We start from the raw sequence: 16429 nt of genomic DNA on the forward strand, positions 1-16429 counted from the left end.
CACACCACATCATGTGGATCTTGTAGTTGATAATATTTTACATGCTTACAATAATTACTGTAATTCAGAACCTTGACACCCATTTTCCTAAGATAAATCAACATGACAAAAATTATTCAACCTCCCTTTTCTTCTAAGGGTAAATGCAAAGCAGTTTGAAGCTCACTGTAGGTTGAAATTCTAATCCAAGGGCTGATGGTCTGCAACATGATTACAGTCTTTCCAATGTCAAAAGCTAACAGAGGAGTGGAGTCTATTTCAAATGACTGGCTCTAAACATCTCAGAATTACATTAGATAAATTACACTTCACACATATTTACAACAAGGTTTTGCATTATTAGGCACTGGTCTGAAATACTTGGCAGTTTCACAGTGAGACACTATTCCTGTTGATGCATTTGGATGAAGTCCTTACCCTTCTACCATCACAGTCAGGGATCTGCCACTGGCATAAAATTCCAGATGGAAAATGCCAGCAATCCTAACTACTTCACAAAACAACAGGTAAGGAGGTAAATTGATTAATATGCTGTTCTTATCCCCTTTCAACTGACAGAAGTTTTGCATGCTTAAAAAAAACAAACCGGTTTTTCCATGACATCATTCGGCTTGAATACTAATGCTTTTCCTTAATGCAGCTACATGTACATGGATGTACAACTTGTCTTTTCACAGAAGCAACGCCCAACTTCACATGTTTTTCTTTACTCTGTTTCCCCTGACTATAATCCTAAGATCCTTTCTGATTTTTATGCCATTTCCCTGTCTTAATTCTTCAGTGCTGTTAAATGAAGTGCCCCTCTCCAAATGCAGAACCTCCCTGGAGACCTCCCCTGAGTTTTGACGCTCATTTTCACTGTCCACATCCTCCTGCACCCACCTCACCCAGAAGATGAGCTGGAGCATCATTTCTTACAAGATGCTGCAGATTGAGCAGAGTAATTAGTCTCAACAGCAAGTACAGTCCACTTTTTCCTGGTAATTCTTTACAAGTGGGAAGTTCATTCCATTCAATGGAGCTGCGCTTCACCGCTTAGAGAGAGACACAGGCTTTGAACACCCCCGAGTGAAGTGGTTCTGGCATAAACCTTCCTCCTCCTCCTCCTCCTCCTCCTCCTCCTCCTCCTCCTCCTCCTCCTCCTCCTCCTCTATCTGCCCTGACCCCTGCATCCCCTAGGGAATGCCACATGCCAGTGCTGTGTGATCCTCCCTCTCGAGGCTGATTAGCCAGAGCTGGAGAGTTCAGGGAGATGAGAGCTTCGGCATCCTCCTGCTGACCTTTGATCGCCGGCGGCTGCCAGTGCTCCCAATTAGCCTGCAAACGCTGCCTCCAGCTCACAAACACTTTAAAAAATGAAGTTTGACGAAAAGCCACCTGCCTTGCCTTTCTTCAACCCTCTCTGCCATATCAAAGCCTTTGAGAGTATCTGAGGACAACTTTTATAGCCGAGAAGGGCCCATTTGAGCAGCGTCTCATTAGTGCCGTGTCTGTGCGGCACACAGAGCCGCAGAGCATCCATCAGCCCACTTAGCAGGAGCACTCCTGAATACCAGCAGGCATGTTAGGCTGGGAAGTTACCTCTGAGGGAGCCACCAAAGGGCTTTTCAAGCAGAAAGGTCATCCAGCTCATCTGCTTCTCGGGGAGCTGATTAGAGCCGGTGCATTTCAGGGGCCGTGGCACCCCGCAGCAAGTCCATTCCCTGGCTCTTTTTTCTCTCTTTGCTCACAGGAGTGATCTGCAGCTCGTCAGAGGGGGCTCAGTGGGGGAGGACAGCAGCAGCACTTATTTTAATAAATAGCATTCATGAGCTGGCTTTCCAGGCTGCAGCTTGGTGAGGGATGTGATGAACATTGGGAGGGGAGATTGAGAGAGACGCTGGCACAGGGTGCCCAGGGAAGCTGTGGCTGTCCCACCCCTGGAAGTGTCCAAGGCCAGGTTGGACAAGGCTTGGAGCAACCTGGCATAGTGGAAGGCGTCCCTGCCCATGGCAGGGGGGTGGCACTGGATGAGCTTTAAGATTCTGCAGGATAAGGCTGGTTGTGCCTCCTTGATCTTCTCTTTGATAAGTCAATATTTAAAACATCAGCAGGGCTGTTACCCTGAGCAGTGATTCCAGCCTAAGGCCTGAGTTGGGAAGTTCCCAGGTTTCTGGCAGGCCTGGTGTATTTCAAGGTGTGTTTCTGCATTGAGGAGGTTTTGGGGCAGTTCTGCTCAGTTTCAGTGTATTTTCCAGGACTGGCTGCACTCCCGACTCTAAGGAATCACAGCAGACCTGCTCCAGCTGCTGCTCAGGTCAAGGTCCCTACAAAGGAGAAATCATCACCAATGTGTTTGCACAATAGTTAGGAAAAGCATTTGCACTGGGAAAACAGAAGGAATATCTTTAGCTGTTACTTCTGCAATTTAACATGATTGTTAGAGACATCTGATGAAAATAGTGCCAGAAACATTGGCAAGCCCCTCTCTCTCAAAAACCAAAATGCATCACAGCATTGACCAGTACAGCTGGCGGTGTACTTCCAAGTGAGCCCAACCATCTCAGATTAAAGGAAGAAAACCAAAAAACCACTTTTGTTACTGAGGCTGGGGGAAGTGAAGCCATACATGATACCCAATTTTCATATGGAAGATCTGAAAGCCCCAGGAAGTCTTAACTACCAAGTAAACTAAGGCTGCTGACAATGCAAGCTGAACACAAAGGGTAAAATATGAGAAACCCTGTGGGCCATTATTTCACAAAGCAGGAAGCCTAGCTTTGTAGTGGTGGCATTAGCAGCCGAAGAACTCCAGACTTTGCCTCACCTTTTTCTTACAGATTCTGATAAATTGAATGTTCCAGAAGGGACTTGCAGCAGCAGTTGACCTGAGCTACCAAGACGGGATGTGTTCACGCTCTCTGGACTGCCAGTAACAGGACCACGCACTTTACTCTGAAGAAAACACAGAATATTCAGAGTGCAATTGTTCCCACTATTTTTTAGCAGCCGGGAATATGAGACAACCTGGAACTTGGCTTTAATACTGATTCAAAACAAAGAAAAGAACCATAGGATACACTCAATTTACTAATGTTTCAGTAGCCTGTGCTACAAACCATATTCTCAGGTTAAAGGGGAGTTCTTATTTTACTTACACAAGCAATTTTCAGCAAGTTCCACAGTTCTTTCTGTCGTTTCTCCTGAAGCCTAACAACTGTTTCCTCATCTTCACTCATCAGATTCATCACTTTCTCCACTCTGGGGAACAATTCCAATGCCTTCTGTTTGCAAACTACAGTTTTACTATTAAAAAAATAAAAACTAATCAGATCACACATGGGCCACTGCAGTAGGAGAACAGTTCTGAAGTTAATTATTTTCTGTTAACACTGCAAGATCTCAAGAGCCATATGCAATGAGTTTTAAACCTTCTCTTGCTGGAAGAGAAAATACCTTCTCTCAACTATGAATAAAATGTGCAAAGCTCACCTGAGCTGAGCATAAATGACTCAAACTTCTTTTTCAAAGGTCTGGATTGCCTGTAGAAGCAGTCGTACTATTTCCTGGCTGTCACTGCCTCTCCTCTGATATGGAATGAGAGCCAATATTACACAGAAAGGTCGGTTTATAGGACAGAGTGAGAAGATTCTTAGCGGCTCATTTCCACTACTGCTTTAATCCTGAAACAGCCAAAGTTCAGGATATGCAAGTTTGAGTGGGATGAATTACACTGAATTTTAGCCACCTTCTTCAAAATTTAAAGAACTTGAAAAGGAGAGTTGGGACTGTATCAAAGGAACAGTTGTGTCTTTCATCCTTTCTACCCAGAAAGGTTGGTTGTTGCTTGTGGCAACAGCCTGCTCTGAGAAGAGCTCCAGAGGAGTTTCGAGAACAGCTCACAAAGCACCAAGAAAGGAAGGCTGGCCTAGTGTGAAACTGACTCCCTGACTTCCCTCTCGAGAAAAGGCAATCCAGGAGAGCCCATGTGCTGCTAGTGTCTGGGCAGGCCTAGAAGTCAGATAGTTTTCTCAATGATCGTTACTACACCTCCAAAGTTACACACAAAGCAAGCTGACCTTGAGCTAAAGCATCTTTTACCTCTTGGCTTCTCTCTGAGTCTTCGGTACAGCTCTCTGGCTTGTTCTTCTCTAGAAGAAAAAAGCAGGAAAGAAAAGGATTTCCAAAGAACCAAAACATGGAACAAATAGTTTGAGAACTCAAATCTTTTCTATACCTGTCTGCCATTTCAGAACAATGACAGATGAGTCAAAAAACATCTTTAGTGTTAAAGTGCTCCCAGTCCCCCACAATTTGGGTGGAAGAAACAGCCCTTTCACTGTCCTTTAGTGAGTAAGCTTAGCCAGAAACACTCCTGCATCTGAAGCTCAGGGTAGTTCCACTCACAAATCCTCCAGTGTTCCTCCTTGTTTACGACCTAGCGGGCTTCTCTGCAGGTCCACGATGTCTGTCTGCAGGGCCATCATCCTCTTCACTACCTGCTCCACATCATCTTCCTGAAAGCAGGGTAGAACATAAGCAACACAACAGTCTCATACCTAGAGACACTACCACTCACACTCACACTGGTTCTTCCTTTCTCATTCTTATTTCTAAACAAACCAACAAGATGCAAACAGCAGCCTTGGCCAAAGACAAACAAGTCGTTTCAATTCAAGGAAATTCCAAGATGTTTCTGGGGCTTCGCCAAGATCTCCCGTTTCCCCCTAAGCCTTACAACAGAATGAGCTTCATGTAGTACTAATAATGGACAAAAATTGTGCCACACAAACCAAGGCAATGTGAAATCTGACATCAGTGCAGATACAAGGGGCTTCTATTTAAGGCAGGGACAATGAAGCTAAAGGGGGAGGAGGGGAGAGATAACAAAAACAAACCTCTTTATGATTAGCAGTTAGATTTAAAAACATACCCGCCCACAAAGTTCCACAGCTTGCTCCATCTCTTTCCAGGCAAACAGCAGCTTCTCAGAAGCTACAGGAATCAAAGAAGAGTGACTGGCTTTCTCAGGTTCACAGAGAAGGAGGCAGGTGTTTTTGTGAGGAGAAGAGTCATGAAAAGACCCGTTTGCCAGATGCTATACTCACTAATTCCAAACTCAATCTGCTCTTTATACTTTTCCAGGTCAATTTGGATGCTTGTTTTAAAGAAGTCCAGCTTTGCTTCCAGCTGCTGAGAAAGGGAGGCCATAGAATTCTTCATCTTCCAGAGGGTACTATTGTAACGCAACAGATTCATCCTGCAAGGACAAGAAGGTCCTATTAGCCTCTGAAAGTAGAAATCCACCAGGCTTTCATTTACATCCAAAACAGATACTTGAGATAGCGCTGAGGACAAATGCAGTTGTGCCAAAGGGCTAACTCTCCACTTTTCATGAATTGCATACAGCTCCAATCACGGGCTTCCCCATTCCAACAGGGTCCCATTTCTGTCTTCCCTTCCACCAGCGCACAAAGACAGAGATAAGTATTGTGGAGAAACGGCCACCATACATGGCTGCTCGCTGCCCCTGCTGAAGCCGATTACAGTCCTCTTTCAGCATCCGCATCGTCTGCCAGATCTGACCCCACACTTTCCGCAACTGGAAAAAGTGGAGATTCTTCTTTGGATCCTGAACTGAAAACAAAGGAGGTGGGAGAAAGGGAAATGGACATATCAGCGTGAAGCAGGAATACTGTGTTATCACAAAACAGACCAAAACACTGCTCCTTTGAGGGGCATGTTACTGCCTGCAAAGCCTAGAGCTGGATAACCCCTGTGCAGCTCCCCTAGCATGTCAAAATCAAACACCTCCCTTTTTTAGTTATTCTGATAAACTGAATGAATGACAGTCCATTTTACTGCTTCTTCAGTCCCAATACGCAAAAGCTCCCTCTACTCTTTGTGCACGATACAGACCACAAAACACAGACGCCCCTCTCAACACTGACCCCGGCCCGCCCTTCATATTCATGCCAGAGGAGTCCTTACGGATGCAGCCAACACTTTCTGGATGAGGACGCAAGGCCACCTGAGCCTCAGGAAACTTTCTTGTTATCAAAGAGGAAGAGAAGGTCTGTGTCTGCTGCTGCAGTATCATTCACCTGCAGAAGACAAAAGACCCAACCAGGTTTTCTTGGGAAGAGCAAGCCTTGGCAACACCACAAACAGAAGAGTCCTCCTCAACCAAACACAGAGCACCAAAGGCAACAGGCTGCCTACGCTACAGTGGCTGTTAGGTCTGTGAGGTTACCATGACAAAAGCATGCCACAACAGCAGGGAGTGCTGTGATCCCAAAGCGAGTGCAGTGACTTCTGATTCACTCAAACTCAAGAAAGGAAATACCGAGACTCACTTTGCCATCAGCTGTATGTTTAGTGACCAACTTCTGAGAAAACAATTCAAGTCCTGCTTCCTGCAGTAGTTCCTGGTCCTGTTCTGGAATTCCTGTATCTGACTGAATCCTGGCCTTCACACTCTGCAGAGTCTCTTCCTCTGTCACAGGGTAGGTGTGCACAGTTCCCGTAACCATGTTCAAAACGTGAAGCAACTACAAGAAGAGTAGCATGGCATGAGAAAGGCTGAAGATACATTGGTCATCTTAGAGCAGAGATTGAGGGACCGAAAAAATGACCACCAAGAAACTGTTCAAAGCACTTGTCAGAATCAAGAAGTCACTTTACAGCTACTTCCTAACATTATGGCAAAGTTCTTGTCCTCCATCAAGTGGAAGAGAGTTAAATATGGCAGTTAAACATGGCAGTTAAATACCTGTAGAATCCTCTATCAGAATATGGAACCAAGCATGCACAGAAGCTCTTCACTACTCCAAACAAGCTCAGGGAGTATTTGTCCTCAAAGAAGCAAGAGGAAAGCACCTGTCACTAACGGTCAGGAGACAGTTCTATGAGTTTCTGCCTCACTCTTCCTCCTAAGTCTAGGATTCAGAGGCTCAGGAAACTGCTCTCTGGAAAACTTTTTAGGCTAATACAGACATATTGCTTACCTTCAAGTTCAAAATGCCATCCAATGCTTTGAAACACCCATTGGGTCCATAGGTAGGATCTGTACCTCTCTGACGTGGGTGCCACATTAACATGAGTTGCGGCCATTTCTCCAGCCTCCCAGACAAAACACTGAGCAACAAAAACCAGGAGATCAGAAAAGGTAAAAGTGCATTGGCAGTAACGATACGGCCTGTTCTGTGTGGGAGGACTGACAGAACTGCCCCCCTCCTTCTCCCTCCAGCACTCCACCTCTCCCCATCACAAACGCAGCGTTTAGAAGGCAGAAACCAAGACTACACAAGTCTGACAAGCGACAGTAGTACTGCCTGTGTCACGCACTCAATGTATTCACAGATTAACACAGTAAGGCATACAACACAAACTTGGTCCTTTTGCAGAAGAATCAGTTTATCTCAGCACAGCAATTTCTAGTACTCACCTGTTTAGATTGTTGGGGCAGGGCAAACTGCTAGAAAACTTGACTTCTCCGGATAAGTCTTCTGAAACAACAATATCCAGCTCACTCTTCTGACGCACTTTTGCATGCCTAATGTGAGCGAGTACAATGGTGAAAAAATTGCCCGCCTTTCCCAGCCTGCATGCTAGTAGGCTCTTAAAAGCTACTCTTGACATATAATACAGATGCCACTTTGGTTTCTGTTACCTGCCCTGCGGGAGTCAGCCCTTATCCCATAGAGCAAGGATCAGGAATGCTGAACTTGCTCAGGTGAGTCAAGCCCCCGTGAAAGGGGTCACTTTCCAAAAGGGCAAGAAACATAGGGATATTATCCTCAGAATCAAGGGACCACACTTCTGCTTCCTGTAAACAGGAAAGTCACATCATGCCCACTTACCACCCAGCCACGGTTCACTCACCATTGCACTGGCTGCCAGTTGGGTAGGAATGGTCGGAAGCCTGTAATGCACTCAAAGGCAAGCGTGCCAAAGCTCCAGGAATCCACTGTCACCCTATACTTCTGCTGTTCCAGCAGCTCTGGAGCCTGATACAGTTTACATGCATGAGACAAAGCCAGATGGCTTTGGCCAGAAAGCTCTTAGCTTTCTCCGTCCCTTAACATCTCATTAACATTTGTACAAATAATTAAAGACATTACTGAACGCTGCCTCTCACGGGCTTTAAGACCCTCCTGGAGTGAGTAGCATAGGTTACTGGCACTCCTGCTTATTTATAACAGATGCAGGTAGCACAAACCCCAGTCTCAGCAAAACCCAGTGTCAGCAAAAAAGCAGTCACCTTTGCTAGCTTCAGCACCACAAACGCACCCCATACCGTGCAAGTACCTAATCCCAGCCCAAAGCTTGGTAACAGTTAATTCTATCCCACTAGAAAGCAGTAGCTGCTCTTCTAGCTGAATTCCTTTCTTACCAAGTACTGCAGAGTCCCAACAAAGGATGTGCACAGGCTCCCCTGATCCAACTCCTTAGCATAACCAAGGTCAATGATTTTGTGTATTAACTGAAACACACAACAGAGAATAAGAATGCCAGACTGAAGTCCTGTTAAAAGCACATCATACAGCAGAAAGAAAAGGTCTGGCTCTTCAAAGCTATGCAGGAAAGGTGCCAGTGAAGAGATAGAAGCAGAAATGGGAGGCTACTGTAGATTTCTAAAACCACAATAAATTTGAAGGTGTTGGAGCACACTTAGCAGTTACGCCTCTAGCTCCTTCCGATCTTTGGTCAATCAGTACAGTCTGCTTCTTTCCTTAATAGTTGAAAGTCAAAATGTCAGGTGTTAACAGACGTCTAATACAATGTCTCACCTCAGCTGCACACAGAATACTATGTGACAGTGACCTGAGACAGGTGTTATCCTGGGCTGAGTGCTCTTGTAGAGGGACCATGTAACTGCATGAAGCACATGCAGGTTCCTTGTAAGTTTACTTGTCTGTGCAGGTAGAGACGACGGCTTCCTGCTTACCCTTTGCTCTCCTTGCTGCAGCACAATGTTCTCTGGCTTCAAGTCTCTATGGATGATCCTGTTCTCATGAAGGTATCTGAGAGCAGAAGCTGAGACAGAAAAAGCCAGTTGTTAGAGCTAAGTAACAGTACCTAGCATGAGCTCAGTAAGGATTCATCCACTCTAGTAATAAGCATGGCTTTCACATCAGACCTTGTACAATCAAACATACAATGAAACACTGAGTGTAAGGGGTAAAGTCAGCACCATAGAACTCTGGACACAAATTGAGTTCTCTCTCTGGATGTTCCCTCACATCCTTCCTGTAAACTGTAGTAATGCTGGCTAGCTTCCAGTAGGCAAGAACCTCCCCAGACTCCCAACACTTTTGGGAGATGATCAAGATCATAAAAGGTCAGTCTGAAATGGAGTCACTAAGGTCACTACTGTATATTTGGAGAGTGGACTCAGGACTAAAAGGGTTTCCATAGTTCAGACCACTTACCAATGTCAGATAACAAGATAAGAATAGCTTCTTCCCGCAAGCCACAGCAATTCTCCAGCTGGTTCAGATACTGCAAGTAAGGAACACAGAATGTAGTCTTTCCCTTCTCTATCCCGAGTGAACTCCAGAGTTCCACAAATTCTCAGGGATGCAAGAAGTTTCAGCAAGAGCAATTAAATTCTCCAGAAGCACAAAACTCTATGGACTGTGACCTGCGGTAGCAGCAATTACAGCTTTGTGCCTTGGTTTAATTGCATGGGAAAGAAGATGAAAGAAGTCACTGTCATCCCGTTTTCATCCTCCTATTTGTTCCATCCCTCTTTGTCTGACAGTATCAACTCCCATCTGAGGCCTAAGGTCTGTGTTTCAGCTATGGGCAGATTATAGCAAAGGTCAGAAAAGCCTTAGGATTAGAACTACCATGTGTTATCTCTTCCTATGACAGACAAGAGTTCATCACTTTCAGGAAGGGTACAGCCTACAGATGCACCTACCCCACAATGGTCTTGGCCATACTCAAATACCGTCGCACGTCCCCTACACTTGCCCTCATTCTCTGTGTGCAAACTCCTCACAGTGTCACTTGCACCTAAAAAAATACAAAGCACTTAAGTCTTCAAAAGCTGAACGTAATACCAAGGACCAAGCCACCAACACTTGTTGATGCCATGACTAGAAATAGGAAACATCAGGGTATGAAAGCAAAGGTTTGAAGGGAAAACTTCAGTAGAAAACCTAGGATCAGATCAGAAGGTGATCCATTCCTAGGTTACCATCCTAGGGACCCCACCTTGCGGAGGTCTCCACCTTGGCAGTACTCCATGGCCAACAATGGCAAGTCATTTGGTGCGAGCTTCTGCATCCCTTCAGGGACATCGCGGGCAGCCACCACATTGGGATGGTTCAGTCTGTAGAACAAAAATTAGGCAAGTAGACATGATGTTCTGAAACTGCTATACACTTTCATGTGCTCGTGGTCACCACGCAAAGCCCAACATGGTCACAAATGCTTTGAGAAATTGAGTTAGTGAATTCTAAAGGTTTCCATCTTTCACGGACTCATTTTAACTCCTGGCACTTCATACGGAAGACAGTGTGTTTCTTCAACATGTATGCATTACAGATCTGTCTAGAAGGTACAGCAACGAGCCCTGCACAGGAGTGCAAGGGAGTCTGTTGCTACCGTCCAGAAAAGACCCAAACTGCAATGAGACTGCTGCAGCCGAAAATGTTAATCCAACACCCCAAGGGACTGCCGCAGCACAGACGTTAAGTCAGGCAAAGCGGCGGCTCTAGGTAGCAGCGCTGTTGTAGCGCTGAGGGCACGGCAGACGAGCCGAAGACGGCAGTGTGAGACCCAAGACGAATAGGAATAGGAATAGAAAATAGAAACTTTTAGAGCCCCAAAATCCCCCAAAATTCACCCAAAATGCCCCAAAAATGACCCCCAAAAATTCCCACTAAAAATCGAGATTTCAGAGCCCCAAAATCCCAAACAATGACCCCAAAATCCCGACTGAAAAGTGAGATTTTTTAAGCCCCAAAATCCCTCAAAATCACCCCAAAATTCCCACCCAAAATTCCCACTAAAATTGAGATTTTTTAGAGCCCAAAAATCCCCAAAAATCACCCCAAAATTTCCTGCTGAAAGTGGGAATTTTTAAAGCCCCAAAATCCCCAAAATTCCCCCCAAAATTCCCACCTAAAATCCCTCAAAAAACCCCAAAATTCCCACTAAAAATTGGGATTTTTAGAGCCCCCAAAATCCCAAAAATTCACCCAAAAATTGGAATTTTTAAAGTCCCAAAATCCCCTAAATTCACCCCAAAATTTCCACCCAAAATCCCCTAAATTCACCCCAAAATTCCCACTAAAAATTGGAACTTTTAGAGCCCCAAAATCCCCCAAAATTCACCTAAAATGCCCCAAAAATTACCCCAAAAATTCCCATTAAAAATCGGGATTTCAGAGCCCCAAAATCCCAAAAATTGACCTAAAAATTCGCCCCAAAAATCAGGATTTCAGAGCCCCAAAATCCCCAAAAATGACCCCAAAGTTCTGATTGAAAAATGGGATTTTTGAAGCCCTAAAATTACCCAAATTCACCCCAAAATTCCCACCCAAAATCCCCCAAAATTCTCACTAAAATTGAGATTTTTGGAGGCCCCAAATCCCCAAAAATGACCCCAAAATTCCCACTAAAAATTGGAATTTTTAGGAGCCCCAAAATCCCCAAAATTCACCCAAAAATTCCCACTAAAAATTTGGATTTTTAAAGCCCCCAAATCCCCCAAATTCACCCAAAATTCCGACTGAAAATTGGGATTTTTGATGCCCCAAAATCCCCAAAATTCTCCCCAAAAATCCCAAAAAACCCCCAAACCCCCTCCCAGTACAAACCAGTAAAGAAAAACCCCAAACCAGTATAAACCAGTACAAACCAGTCACCTCAAATCCCTTCCCAGTTCATCCCACTTCATCCCAGTGACCCCTAAACCCTGTCCCAGTACAAACCAGTAAGGAAAACCCCCAAACCAGTACAAACCAGTATAACCCAGTACAAACCAGTACAAACCAGTATAAACCAGTAACTCCCAGTATCCCCTAGCGCCGGGCCCTGGCCCTGAGCCGCTCCCTGGAGGCCACCGAGCATCGAGAGATCCCAGTTCAAACCAGTACGGACAGGTGAGGGCACTGGGACGGGGACTGGGGGTCACTGGTTTATACTGGGATGGACTGGGACTGGGTTTGGGGTCACTGGTTTATACTGGGATGGACTGGGAGTGGGTTTGGGGTCACTGGTTTATACTGGGATGGACTGGGAGTGGGTTTGGGGTCACTGGTTTATACTGGGATGGACTGGGAGTGGGTTTGGGGTCACTGGTTTATACTGGGATGGACTGGGAGTGGGTTTGGGGGTTACTGGTTTATACTGGTTTAAACTGGTTTCGGGGTTTCTGGGCGTGGTGTAACCATTGCCCCTCCCCCCAGAGGTGAACCGACCACGCCCTTCGTCAGGACACGCCCCCTTCCCTTATATGGAGCGTCAAGGGCGGGACAAACTGGGCGGGGCCTGGGGGTTACTGGGTTGTACTGGGAAGGATTGGGAGGGGCCAACGCGGCTCTGACCCCGCCCACCTCACTGACGCGCCAGCCTTATGTAAATTTATGCAAATGAGAGGCGAAATAAACGCGGGTGACGTCATTTGTACGCTGAGGAGCAAAGCGGCGCTGGGGGAATGATGGGATAAACCGAGGCACAGAGCACCGCAGGGCATGACGGGATACACCGAGGCGCAGAGCGGCACCGCGGGGCATGATGGGATACACCGAGGCGCAAAGCGGCACCCTGGGGCATGACGGGATACACCGAGGCGCAAAGCGGCACCGTGGGGCATGACGGGATACACCGAGGCGCAAAGCGGCACCGCGGGGCACGACGGGATACACCGAGGCGCAAAGCGGCACCGTGGGGCATGACGGGATACACCGAGGCGCAAAGCGGCGTGGGGCATGATGGGATACACCGAGGCGCAAAGCGGCGCGGGGGATGATGGGATACACCGAGGCGCAAAGCGGCGCCGGGGGAATGACGGGATACACCGAGGCGCAGAGCGGCACCGCAGGGCATGACGGGATACACCGAGGCGCAAAGCGGCACCGCGGGGCCCGATGGGATACACCGAGGCGCAAAGCGGCGCCGCGGGGAATGACGGGATACACCGAGGCCCCAAATGACCCCAAAATGGTCCCGAATTTTCCCCCAAAAAAATCCGCCCCAAATTTCCCCAAAAATCCCCAAAATTCCCCTCAAATTTCCCAAAAAATCTAAAAAAATTCCTAAAATTTCCTCAAAAGTCCCAAAAAATTACCAAATTTTACCAAAATCCCCCCCAAAATTCCCAAAATTTCTTCAAAAATCCCCCAAAATTCTTCAAAATTCCTCAAATATCTCTCCCAAAATTGTCCCCAAATCCCCCCAAAATCGACCAAAATTCTCCCAAAAACAGCCCACAAAAATTCCCAAAATTTCCTCAAAAATTCCCCAAATTTTACCAAAATCCAAAAAAACTTCCCAAAATTTTGTCAAAAATTCCCCAAAATTCTCAAAATTTTTTTCAAAAATTATCCAAATTCTCCCAAATTTCACCAAAATCTAAAAAAAAATCCCAAAAATTCTGCAAAAATCCCCCCAAATTCCCAAAATTTCCCTCCCTAATCACCCAAAATTTCCCCCGATATGACCCAAAATGGTCCAAAAATTCCCAGGATTTCACCATTCCTTCTCCGAATTCCTCCGAATCCCCCGAATTTCCCCCGAAAATTCCCAAATTTTCCCAAAATTCCCCCAAATAACCCCGAAATTTCCAGAAAAAAACCCCAAATTTCCCCCCAAAAATCCCAATTTTTTTCCCAAATTCCTCCCAAAATCCCCCAAAATTTCCCCCCAAATCCCCTGAATTTTCCCAAAATCCCCAAAATTCCCCCAATTTTTTCCAAATTACCCAAAATTTCCCCCAAATTCTCCCAAATTTCCCAAAAAATTCCCCCAAATTTGCCCCAAAATGACCCCAAATCCTCAAAATTCTCCCAAAATTCCTTCAAAACTCTCCAAAATTCCCCCAGATTTTCCCAAAATCCGGCAAATTCTCTCCCCACAGAGCCCCCACTGGTGGCCCTCAAGGTCGGAAAGTTTTGGGGGAAAAACCCCAAAATTTCGGGAAATTTGGGGTGAAATTTTGAGATTTTTGGGGTCGTTTTTGGGGAATTCTGGGGGGGAAATGGAGGATTTGGGAAATTTGGGAGAATTTTGGGGAAATTTTGGGAGATTTGGGGTGAAAATTGGGAATTTGGGGATTTTGGGGGGAATTTTTAGGGGATTTTGCGGGAAAATCCGGAAAATTTTGGGATTTTTTGATGGTTTGGGGTCGTTTTTAGGGGGATTTTTGGGGAAAATTTGGGGGAAAAACCCCAAAATTTGGGAAAATTGGGAAAAAAAATGGGAACATTTGGGGGGATTTGAAAGATTTGGGAATTTTTGTGGAAAATTTTGGGGAATTTTGGGGGAATTTTTTGAGGATTCTGTGGGAAACTTTTGGAATATTAAAAAAATTGGGAAAAATTGAGAAAAATGGGGAAAACTTGGGAAAAAATTGGGAAAAATGGGGAAAAATTGGGAAATTTTGGGAATTCTGGGGGAAAATTTTGGGAATTTTTTCGAGGAAAAAAATTGGAATTTTTTTGGGGGGGGGAAATTTGGAGTTTTTGGGAAATTTGGGGATTTTTGTGGGAATTTTGAGGGATCCCCCCTCTGCCCCATAGATCCCGAATCCCAAACCCCGCCCCACAGATCCCATCCCCGCCCCCCAGATGGCTCCTGCCCCACAGATTGTCCCGCCCCCGTCTCTGCCCCACAGGAGCCGCTGGAGCCGCCCCACAGGATCCGGCGCCCCCCGAGTGACCTCCTGAGCAACCCCTGCCACGGTGAGCCCCACGGCTGAGCCCTGACCCACGGATCTGTGACCCACGGCTGAGCCCTGACCCACAGAGCCCTGACCCACAGAGCCCTGACCCACGGATCTGTGACCCACGGCTGAGCCCTGACCCACAGAGCCCTGACCCACGGCTGAGCCCTGACCCACAGAGCCCTGACCCACGGATCTGTGACCCACGGCTGAGCCCTGACCCACAGAGCCCTGACCCACAGAGCCCTGACCCACGGATCTGTGACCCACGGCTGAGCCCGGACCCACAGAGCCCTGACCCACAGAGCCCTGACCCACGGATCTGTGACCCACGGCTGAGCCCTGACCCACAGAGCCCGGACCCACAGATCTGTGACCCACAGAGCCCTGATCCATAGAACTGTGACCCACGGCTGTGCCCTGACCCACAGATCCCTACCCCACAGATCCCTGCCCCACAGATCCCTGCCCTGCCAGGGGCCGGGGCTCAGGCCTTGGCCTTTTGGATTCATGGAACACATCCAGGTTTGCTCAGCACCAGAGACACCTTTGCCTTGTCTGTCCCCACCTGTCATCAGTGCCTGCAGTGATGGAACCTGGGGACACTTTCTCCATTGGGTCTCTCTGTGTGTCCCATTAAAACTGCAAAAAACTTCAGTGTTTTAATTTACCTTTGAGTTCTTGAGAAGTTTTTGGAACACTCTTTCAGGGACAGAGTTGAATGGAAACACCAAATCCACGGGAGGGTCATTCAAGTCCTTGTGCTGTTTCTGTGCTGCTGAGCTGGGCCGGGCTCCTGGCACAGAGGCAGCTCCTTGCAACAAAGGAAACTTTTAGAAAGACATTTCTCCTGAAGAGAAATCCTCCTTCAGATGGGTCACCTGTATTATTTGAAATGTAGACTCAGAGTGAAAGTTTACAGTGGCATAACAACCTTTTCTGTTCCTTTCTCATTAATTGTTAACTCTCTCCTTTTTGTTTGCTTTGGTTAATTTTGCTTTTAACAGTAGAGAACATCATTCTTACATGGAATAGCAGGTTTTGCACTTAGGCTAATTGATATCTACGCCTATAGAACCCATACCTATGGAATATTAAGTTTTAAATACAATACGTACGTTTCATGAGCAAAAAACCACGTTGAACTAAACAAGTGTCCCCCAGCCCCTCCAGGATCCCTAACTGTTCCCTCAGCGCCCATTCGCCCGCCCCCAAAGCGTCCCCGGATCCCTTGAACGCTCCGACCCCACAGATTCCCCTTAGAGCGACTTCAGGGAATTCATCTCCAATCATCCCCCCTGGCCTCGGAGCCCCTCGGAACACGGTTCTGCGCCTAAAAACTCCTGCCCCGCCCCGCGCCCTAGAGAGCTCGGTTACAGCTCCCCAAGCTCCCCGCAAGTGCTCCCGAGCCGTACACGTTCCCCCCGAGGACCTCAAACCGCGGCTCGGACACAAAAGTGTCCCCAAAGCGCCTTCCCGGAGCCCCAGACGCCGCGTTCGAGCCACTTCCGGGACTACAGCTCCCAGCATGCTCCGCGGCGCACTCGGAGC

The 16429-nt window shown here is 46.8% G+C and overlaps 1 pseudogene; it reads right to left on the bottom strand.

Annotated features, from left to right (window-relative positions):
• Positions 1 to 1028: 1028 nt before the first annotated feature.
• Positions 1029 to 16079, bottom strand: LOC136303943 (inhibitor of nuclear factor kappa-B kinase subunit beta-like; annotated as a pseudogene).
• Between the last annotated feature and the right edge of the window lie 350 nt (positions 16080 to 16429).

The sequence above is a fragment of the Chamaea fasciata genome, unplaced genomic scaffold (assembly GCF_029207755.1).
Source record: "Chamaea fasciata isolate MVZ Bird 193981 ecotype frontalis unplaced genomic scaffold, bChaFas1.0.hap1 SCAF_44, whole genome shotgun sequence".
Taxonomy (NCBI): Eukaryota; Metazoa; Chordata; class Aves; order Passeriformes; family Sylviidae; genus Chamaea; species Chamaea fasciata.